Here is a 9,115-nt window from a genome sequence, read left to right as displayed (position 1 = left end):
AATAATTTTGACATTTGACAAGCTGATCAAATTGGTGCTACCTTTCCCCTGCTTTCTTTTAGTAAGTCAGTTACAGAGGACTGAATTATATTTCAGCCCCACCCCTTCTACCCCCCCCCCCCATATTCCCCCTCCTCTAAGTCTTGGTGTTTGATGCTTTAAGAGTACTGACTGGCTTTTAATTCTGATTAACATTCTCAGCTGGGGGGGGGGGGGTGTGGTGTGTGTGTGTGTGTGTGTGTGTGTGTGTGTGTGTGTGTTGGGGGCTGGAAACACACATTCACAAACCTGACCGCCTGACAAATCCCCCCTTTTCATCCTTCTCTTTGAAATGACATCAAGATGGACTGGGGAGGGGGGATGTAGAGGAGACACCGGGGGAAAAAAAAAAAAAAGAGGGAGGGGGAAGCAATTTATGTGCTTTTCTAAGGCAGCTAGTAAAATTCCTAAGGGAGAACAAATGCCAAAATTGACTGTCTTGGTGTATTTTAGACCCACTCATTGGGGTGAATCATGTCAGGGCTTTGCACTGGACCTGTAAGCCTGGGACAGGCACACAAAACATCCTGTGGCCTGGAGGTGCCCTTCAGAAAGAGGCAAAAGGTAGGTATTTGCTCTCGCCAGATTCCTTTCCATCAGGATTTTTTTTTTTTTTCTAATTCATTGCAAGATGGGTTAAAAAAAAAACAAAACTGGGGCTGATAAAAACCAAGGATAGAAAATGCCCCATAAAACATGGCCCCCAAAGGGAAGGTGCAAAACCCATTTGATCCAAGATATAGATATCTCCACCCTGGATTTTTTTCCCTTTGCTTTACAACTCTGCAGACATCAGGTTAGCAAAAGGTAATAAATAGTCCTTGCACAGCAGGGTCTGGACTAGTGAAAACAGTTTACTGAAATTAATGGGCCTCGCTTGAACCAAAACCTCCACTTTGGAATTAATGCCAGACATAGTTTTCCTGAACTCTATCCAACCGCCTAAGCGGCAGACAATTTTCGTTCTATTTGTACTGGAAAATAAAGCTCGGGCCCTTGATCTCAGTGTAGATTATAATTTAAAAAAAAATTCAACACAGTGAACACTATGCCAATTTCCAGTTTCTGCTAGCAGAAGCCCTTGTGCTCTGCTTGACGGTCAGAAGTTATCTGGTAAACTTTCCATTGAAAACCATTTCCGAACTCCCTCCCCATCGGTGGCCTCAGAGCTTTCACGGGGACACCCGAGAGATTCAAGGAAAGCTCCAGAAACAGGCTCAGTTCTCAATAACAACCCTCTTCCCCAGGGCTTTTGGAAAGGCTGGATCTGAACAACGCTGCCTGCATGACCTCCATTTTCCACCCGAAAACGAAGCTTCGAAGCACCCAACCGAAACCCACCCCTACACGCCCCCGGTACTCAGGCTGCGCACCATTCTGAAGCTGCTTTTATTTTTATTTTCATTAATGTACTTTTAAGGGTGAAAAGCACGCGCGCGCGCGCGCACACACACGCACACACACACACACACCCGCTCACACCCAGTGGTTATGGCAGGTACAACGGAGACGGGGTGTCCCGACTGTCAGTGTCTGATCCCGACCTGCCTCGTTCCCCGCACCCCCCGCCCTTATTAATAGAAGCCCGGTCGTAGGCAGCCTGCGTTCTGGTTTTCATTGTACAGCCTGCACTGGTGACACAGGACATGTGGAAAATTTTGAGAGCACTGCGGTGAATGGCGTGGAGGGGGGAGTGTGATCAGGGGGAGGGGAGGAGGGGAGGGGAGAGGAGGGAGCCGAGCGAGTTACTTTTTAGCTTCCGCTAAGTACTTGGCAGCTTGCCAGGCCCGGAGGATTCTGGGAAGCGAAAGCCTCCCCAGTATAAACTGCCAGCTTTAAGCAGCCCTGACAGTTCTGCTCCTTCCAAACTTGGCAGCCGTTCAAAGTGCTCTTTCATTTGAAATGCTGGAAGCCTGCCATGTGCAATGCAGATTTGCTGTGCCTGTGCGCAGAAGGAACTGATAAATGCCGTTGCAGTTGCCATGGGGACAGGAGGCTATCAGAATGGCCTTGTGATCCGCAGCCTCTCAGCGCGGCAGGCTCTCGCTCTGCCTCCTGCCCCTCCTCCCTCTAGTCAGTGAGATGGTGAAATAAATGTTCTGGAAAAAGGTTAACCCTGCCTGCTCTGGTTCCAAAGCCGAGGGAAGGTTCACCTCGAAGCACTTCCCTGGGCCTAGAGCGGCCGCCAGGACCGAGGGCATCGGCGCCGTCCGGGGCGGGTCAGCACACCCCCGCCCCCACCCCCTGCTCCCGCAGCCCGGCGCACCCCCGGCCCCCGCTTCCTGCTCCCTGGGGGCTTTCACAAAGCTGTGTTTTTAATAGAGCTTTTCAGCAAGCCCGAGTGTAAGTCTTTGAGTCATCAAAACCCGGATGTAAACACAGCAGCCTTACATTCTGCACGGTTTGCGTGTATTTTATCTTTTTAATAATATTTTGCTGGCAACTTAAAACTGCAAGGATGCCAGATAGTTGGCCAGCCGCTTACATCATGCAGCATCCATCTTAGGGAGAGTGGCTGCCGGCCCTATCCTGCTCGCTAGCGCGATCTCTCTCTCTCTCTCTCTCTCTCCCTACCTTGAGACGGCAGGAAATGTGGGTCTTTCTGAAGCCATTTTATTGCGGGAGAGGCACAACCGAGTCCCTGAGAACCCTGGGTTTAAGAATGAGCATGACATCACCTTGGGCAGCAATAACTGTGGCTATGTTCCTATCTGGGACCAGACACTGGGTGATCGGAGGTGAAACCGAGCTGTCATTGACACTGTAAGCGAGGGCGCACCGGTCCGGATGCGGGGCCTCCCCCCCCACCCCCTATTTTGCACAAGCTGCTCTTTGAAACACAGCCTGATTCAATGTACAGAAACAAAATAGCACATTCAGATTTGGTACATGTTCAGGTCTCTAATGCCAACTCTCCGGGTGGCCTGTTTAATGGGGGGAAAAAATGAAATACTCCATTCCAACCAAGGCCCGGGAAGGCCAAAGAGGTTTAGGGATTTATTTACATTGCACAGTATTCCTCCTCAATCCAACTTGCTCTTTCCTCAGGGTTTCCTGAACCTAAACCTTTCGTTAACATCCCAGGAAGAGAACATATTTTTCCTGTGGCTTTCAATATTTTCTGCTAAATATATTTCAGCCCACTGTTTATCTAGGGTTTCAGCTTTTAGACCTTTATGTACTTTTGACACCTTGAGGCTGTTCCACTGAAAAAAAAAAATGGTGTATGTTTATTAAAGAGGACTTTATATGCTAGGCGTTAGGGCCGGGGGAAATTTCTGTTTGGGTCTGTCTGTATAAGGAGGATGTCAGGATGAGATCCAAGCCAGAGGCCCGTTTGGTTCTTAAAGCCCTTTCGACAAAGCAGGCCCTATATAGCTCACAGGAACCCTTGAATACCACAGAATGTTGAGCCCAAGGAGCTATTTCTTCATAAGCGCTCGGCTGACACAGAGGCCGGGACAGGGGAAAAGACAAAAAATCCAAGTTCCTGGAGCTTAGCTGCCGTTTCTCTTAACCCACTTCTCTCTGGGTGTCTGCTGAGGATTGTCACAGCGGTCCTGGCCAGGGCAACACGCTGTCTCGCTGGAATTTCCTGACTTCAAAGTAGCCCCTTCCAAATAAATAAATTAATCAATAAAAGCCATCTGCTTCACCTTGACAGCGGGCTCAGAGCTTGAAGGGGTAGCGTTCAACGGGATTTTTAGGAGCAGTAGGCCCTCAAGCCATTTCGAGGTGGGGTTTGGCTTGGAATTAAACAGGAGGTAGAAGCCCAGATCAGGTGATTCAGAAAGCCCCTCTTTCTCTACTCACCCCCCCCCCGCCCCCACCCCAACCACCACCTTCCCCAGACAATCTAGGCAGCTGGGTTTTTGGCTCTGGCAGCTGCTAAGCTTTGGCAAGCCAAAAGCACGTTTTGTGGTGGTGATTCCTTTCCCAAGTTGACGGACATGTTTCTGTACCGAGCGCAAGGGATGTTTCCTGACTGTGCACATGAATCAGAGGCTGCATTTTTCATCCAGAGCTTCTGGTGACAGTTTGAAGCTGCAAGAACAAAGCAGATCACGATGAGCCCCTATCATCAGGGTCCAGAAATAAAGACTCCCTCCGAAAAGCCAGCCACATAGAGCTCGGATGTATGATTTTTTAGGTTTCAAGCATGCCCAGAACAGCCCATTCCCCTGGAAGGCAAGGCCCCCTAATAGGATTTCAAATGCTGCCCTTCCTCTTTCTCTCCAAGTCTTTGTGGTGCTTGCTGATTTGTTGGCTTCAAAAGTTCTTCCTTTTTTTCAGCCTTCCTCTCTTCCAAATGGGAAGATTTGCAAAAGCCATCTTGTGGCCCTCAAGTGCCTTCCCTGATGGAGGCCAGCTCCAAGATGCCGAAAAGCCCAGATTCCGCCCGTGCTCTGCCCTGTGAGAGCAGGGTGACAACAGGGGCACTCGGTGGCGTGGCCCCTCTGTACCAGGGCCGGAGGAGCCAGCTTCCCAGAAGTCCATGGATTGGGAAGGTCTGTTGGGGCTGCCTCAGGAGCTGCCCGGAAACAACTCCCTTTTGTTTTGCTGTCTAGCATGTGACCAGAATGCTGCCAGCTAATTTTAACCCCACCAAAGTACTGCTGGAGGAAAAAAAAAAAAAAAAAAAGCCCAAAAAACAAACAAACAAACAAAAACCTATCTTGCATCTGGGGAGAGGAACATGGTGGGCTGGAGAACAGCTTTTTCAGCCCGTGTTCCTTCCTGTTTCAGTTTCCAGACTCGCATTATCGGTAACCTGAAAAATGATGAGTTTCACCAAATTCCTGGATATTGCACAAGAGGACAATGAGTCTATTTCGGGTGCTGTGATTGTGTCTGGCACAGACCCTGGAAGCCATTGTTTTCGGGAGGGAGAATGCTTTGGGGTTTCCTGGTACTTTCCTTCTAGGGTCTCAAAGCCCCAAATGGTCTGGGGGTGGGGCACTTTCCATGGCAACCATGGGGGCTGCTCTCTCAAAGGACCTGGAGGAGAAGTGGGTGGCCCTGGAGGTGTTAAAAAGGTGGATCCCAGGGAGCGTTTGAAGTGGGACAGCAGGAGCAGGAAGAAGGGAGAGAGCATTTTCACAGAAGCTTGGTGGCCCTCTGCGACACAGGCCACCAGCTCCCCAGCTAAATTTCCATATCCGCTTCCAGCCTCGGGAATTAATGGAGAACTTCGTGGGGTTCCTCACCCTGGATGCAGGATTCTCAAAGCATTCCCTGGGCGGTTAATTGTTGCTGTCCGGCTGGGTGGCCGATGAGGCTAGCGACAAGGTGCAGAATCACAGGAGCCAGGAAATGAAGCGGTTTGGGCAGGACAGCGGGTAGCCGGCTAGGCAGCTGCCGCCAGCCGGTCTAAAACCAGGTAGTGAGATGGTGTCATTAACTCAAGGGTCTACAGTGCAGTCCCCGAAGGTCACATGCTGGCGGTGAGAGCGAGCGAGGGGAGAGGCCCCAGTGGAGGCTGAAGGGCTCTCAGCCACCAGGCGCGCGTGGGGGCCGTTGTTCTGACAGCTGCTGAGGGCTTCTGCTGCCTAAAAAGCCATTTGCTCAGGCCTGCCCTGTCTGGCCAACTTCTATGTATTTAAAGGATCCTCGTTGGTCTCTGAGCCTTCCCCCACCCCCCACCCCATCTCCATCTGGACGGTCAGGCAGAGACACCGGTCTCTGGGATCTGGGAGGGCAGGGAGTGTCCCCGGGAGACCTTCGGGGGTCTGTCATCTGCTTCCCCTCTGCTGCCGTAACCTGCCCGCAGTAGTTGAAATTGGCTGGCAAATTCCTAAATTAAGGTTCTGTTTACTCTGCTGTTCCAAAGGCTTGTTTTGAGCAAGATGTTGTGCTTTAATTAAAAGACGAGAGCTCATGAGTAAGTGAAAATATTTTTGAGTCTTCGCAGAAATGTCTGCATTTGGTTTCTTGTGTTTCACAGTGAGGGGGGGTCAGGCTGGTCAGCACTTTTATCTGGGGGACCACGGAACACTTGTGCTGTAAGTGGACTCTTCCACGTAGTGGACGTAGGGGGGGGACCCTAAGTCAGAAATGCGTTCCCACCGCTTTTCTGTTGGCAGTGTTAGCCTAGCCAGCTGACCAGGTGTCACCAGAACACATTCCTCATTTACCTTCCCAGCCAGAGGCTTCCTAAATGTTTCCTAAGAGCCCCACAGCTGGAAGGCAGGTGCTGCTGGGTGGAGCAAACATAATTCCTTCTGGGTCAGCAGGGTGACTGAGGGCAGGGAATCTTGGAAGGTTGGGAAAGTCCTTGTTTCTGAAGCCAGAGCTCAGGAATGAGTGGGTCCTCTGGTGTGAAAACTTTCCAGATGGGGGAAGGAAGGGTATGTTTTTGCCCTCTGGGTAGATTCCAAAAAATCGCTTTGGGAAGGCCAACTATTTTGAAATTGCCTTTAAAGCAAACAACACAAATGTTTAAATTGACCTGGAAAACCCTTCCTTTTTCCTTTCCCTACAATCCAAGTCTGTTCCCTTGAACATTCATCAACAGGAGCGTTTGCCCAAGCTTCTCTCCTCCCCACTACCTCTTTTTTATTATTATTGTTATTATCGTTGGTTCGGAAAACTTTTGGAAGCTTTCCCAGGCTGGAGCTATAGAATGTTTCCAGGAAAACGCATAAGGAGTGTCTGTGTTTTGAGTTTCTCTGGAGGGGACTGAGCATGTTTTTTTCGAGAGACTGAACCGGGGGCAGCCAGGTCTTAGACAAGAGTACAGCCAAGCAAAGGAGCAGACGGTGGGGGAAGATGTGAACCCATCCGAAAGTGCTGCACCAAAGGTGTGGTCTAGCTGGCCTGCCTGTTCTCCACTTCCTTCAGCCTCTCATTATCACAGTAGCCTCTGTGGGTCTGTGCTCAGAAGCAGCCCAGCTCCAGGAGATATGCTGAGAAGTGCTGGGGGCCGGGCTTTGAACTTCCTTCTCAAGCTAGCAGCCCTGGTAATTTCTGTCTAAAGAGCGAACACTCGAGACTTAGAGGCAGAAGAGCTGGGAGTCCATACCCACCCGGCAGGCGGGAGCCCCACCCAAGCGTGGAATGTAATAAAACCAAAGGTGTCCTAGGGCTGAGGCTGCCAAGGTGGTGCCAAGCCCCAGCCCGCGCCAGTGCAGCTCCGTCTGGGCCCGGAGATCCAAGCACGCAGGTATCAGAGACATCTGTGCACAAAGCCAGAATGGTCCAAGGGCATGAGGTCCAAGGGCAATGGGGACTGGCAGGACTCCTCGCTGATGCACTGTGGTTCTTGAAAGCAAGAGCAGCTGAGGTATCCTGGAAATACAGCCATTCGGGCTGGTTCCTGGGGCAAGGAGGCAGAAGTAGCTTCCTAGGAAGGCCACCCTGAGTGCGAGCAGAGCTGTCCTGGCTACTCTTCCAGTAGGAAGGCTACTTCCCCCTGGGTCAGTCCCCTGTGGCCATGAGAACCCAGAGAGCTCAGGAGAGGAAGGAATAAGCAGAGGCCGGCGGCGCTGGAAACGAGAGGACGTAGCTCCTGGCTCTCCTTGCCCTGTGAGCCTGAAGACTATCAGTAACGCTGATCTGGTTCCTGCAGTCAAATCTCTTTCCTTTCTACCCAGGGACACAGTGATTCCAGAAGGCAGCTCTGTCCCAGCAGGTTGGGAGAGGTGCTTCAAAGTCCAGGCTTCACAGTATTTATGGAAGTGATGATAAACACGACTAACATTCCCCAGGAACCTCTCCTTGGGCTAAGCATTCTCTCTTCTAACCCACACCTAATGAAGTGGGTTCCGTTATTACCCTCATTATGTAAGTGAAGAAACAGTAGCTTAGAGAGGTTAAGTAACTTGTCCCAGGACACACAGCTAGTAAATGGGGGCCACAATGGGAACTTAGGGTTGCCTTACTTATCAGACCTGGGTTCGGATTCTGGTCTGCTGCGTGTGACTGTGTGACTTGAGCCAACCTCCAGGCTTCCTCATCAGTTTTCATAGTTAGACACCTCACATACGGGCAATTTCATATAATTTAGTTTAAACCTTCCTTACAGGGTTTAAATAAGAATTAAATGAGACAATGCAGGACTTAGCAGAGTGCCTACAGTGTAGCAAGCACTCAATAGACACTGGCTTTTTTTTTTTTTAAAGATTTTATTTATTTATTTGATAGGCAGAGATCACAAGTAGGCAGAGAGGCAGGCAGAGAGAGGAAGGGAAGCAGACTCCCCGCTGAGCAGAGAGCCGATGCAGGGCTCGATCCCAGAACCCTGGGATCATGACCTGAGCCGAAGGCAGAGGCTTAACCCACTGAGCCACCCAGGCGCCCCAAGCTATGCAAGTTTCTGCACATCCCCGTGCAGACACTTTGGCCCCAATTACAGCTGGACATGGTGCTGATACCAGGAAGGCATCATTCCTTGTCAATGACTTCTCTTAACTTATTCCGGAATCCACGTATCTGGAACACACATCTGTGTCTGAGCCATGGCGGCCTCCGTTCTGCATTGTCCACTCACATTCACTTGAACTCATCGCGAAGTTCCAAATCTTCAAAATCATTCACATTTTTTTTTTTTTAAATCATTCACATTTGATCGCTTTACTTTCCTGCTTCAAAATCTTCCAGGTCCTAACAATGCAGGCAGACTCCTCAGTTTGGAAGGCAAGACTGCTGGAAGACTGCCTACAACCCCCTCTCTGCCTCTCCCTGCCCCTAGATTACTTTCTGACCCCATTAAATCCCCTTTTGTTCCTCAAACACAACATGACCTTTCAAGCCCAGTCTTTGCAGGGCTCTTTTCTCTGCCTAGAAGAAAAGTTTGCCCCCTCTTCTTCTTTGAGCAAACTTCCATGCATCTCTCAAAACCCCACTCAGTTTTTATCTTTCCTGTGATACTGGTCTCCAGCATTTCCTGGCTCTGTACTTCCATGGCGATCTGCATATACTGCAAAGAGTTGTACCTAAGTGTTACACACAGTCCCTCATCAGACACTCTCTAAAGTTCAAGACTGGCGCTTACCAGTCTGTCCCCAAAGTCAAAGTCTCTAAAAGGCCTTGGATAAATGCAGGTCAAATGAACATACCTGAATGTAAATTCTTATGA

The sequence above is a fragment of the Mustela erminea genome, chromosome 5 (assembly GCF_009829155.1).
Source record: "Mustela erminea isolate mMusErm1 chromosome 5, mMusErm1.Pri, whole genome shotgun sequence".
Classification (NCBI taxonomy): Eukaryota; Metazoa; Chordata; class Mammalia; order Carnivora; family Mustelidae; genus Mustela; species Mustela erminea.
The sequence above is the reverse complement of the archived record's forward strand: the minus strand, read 5'-3'. Positions refer to the sequence as shown.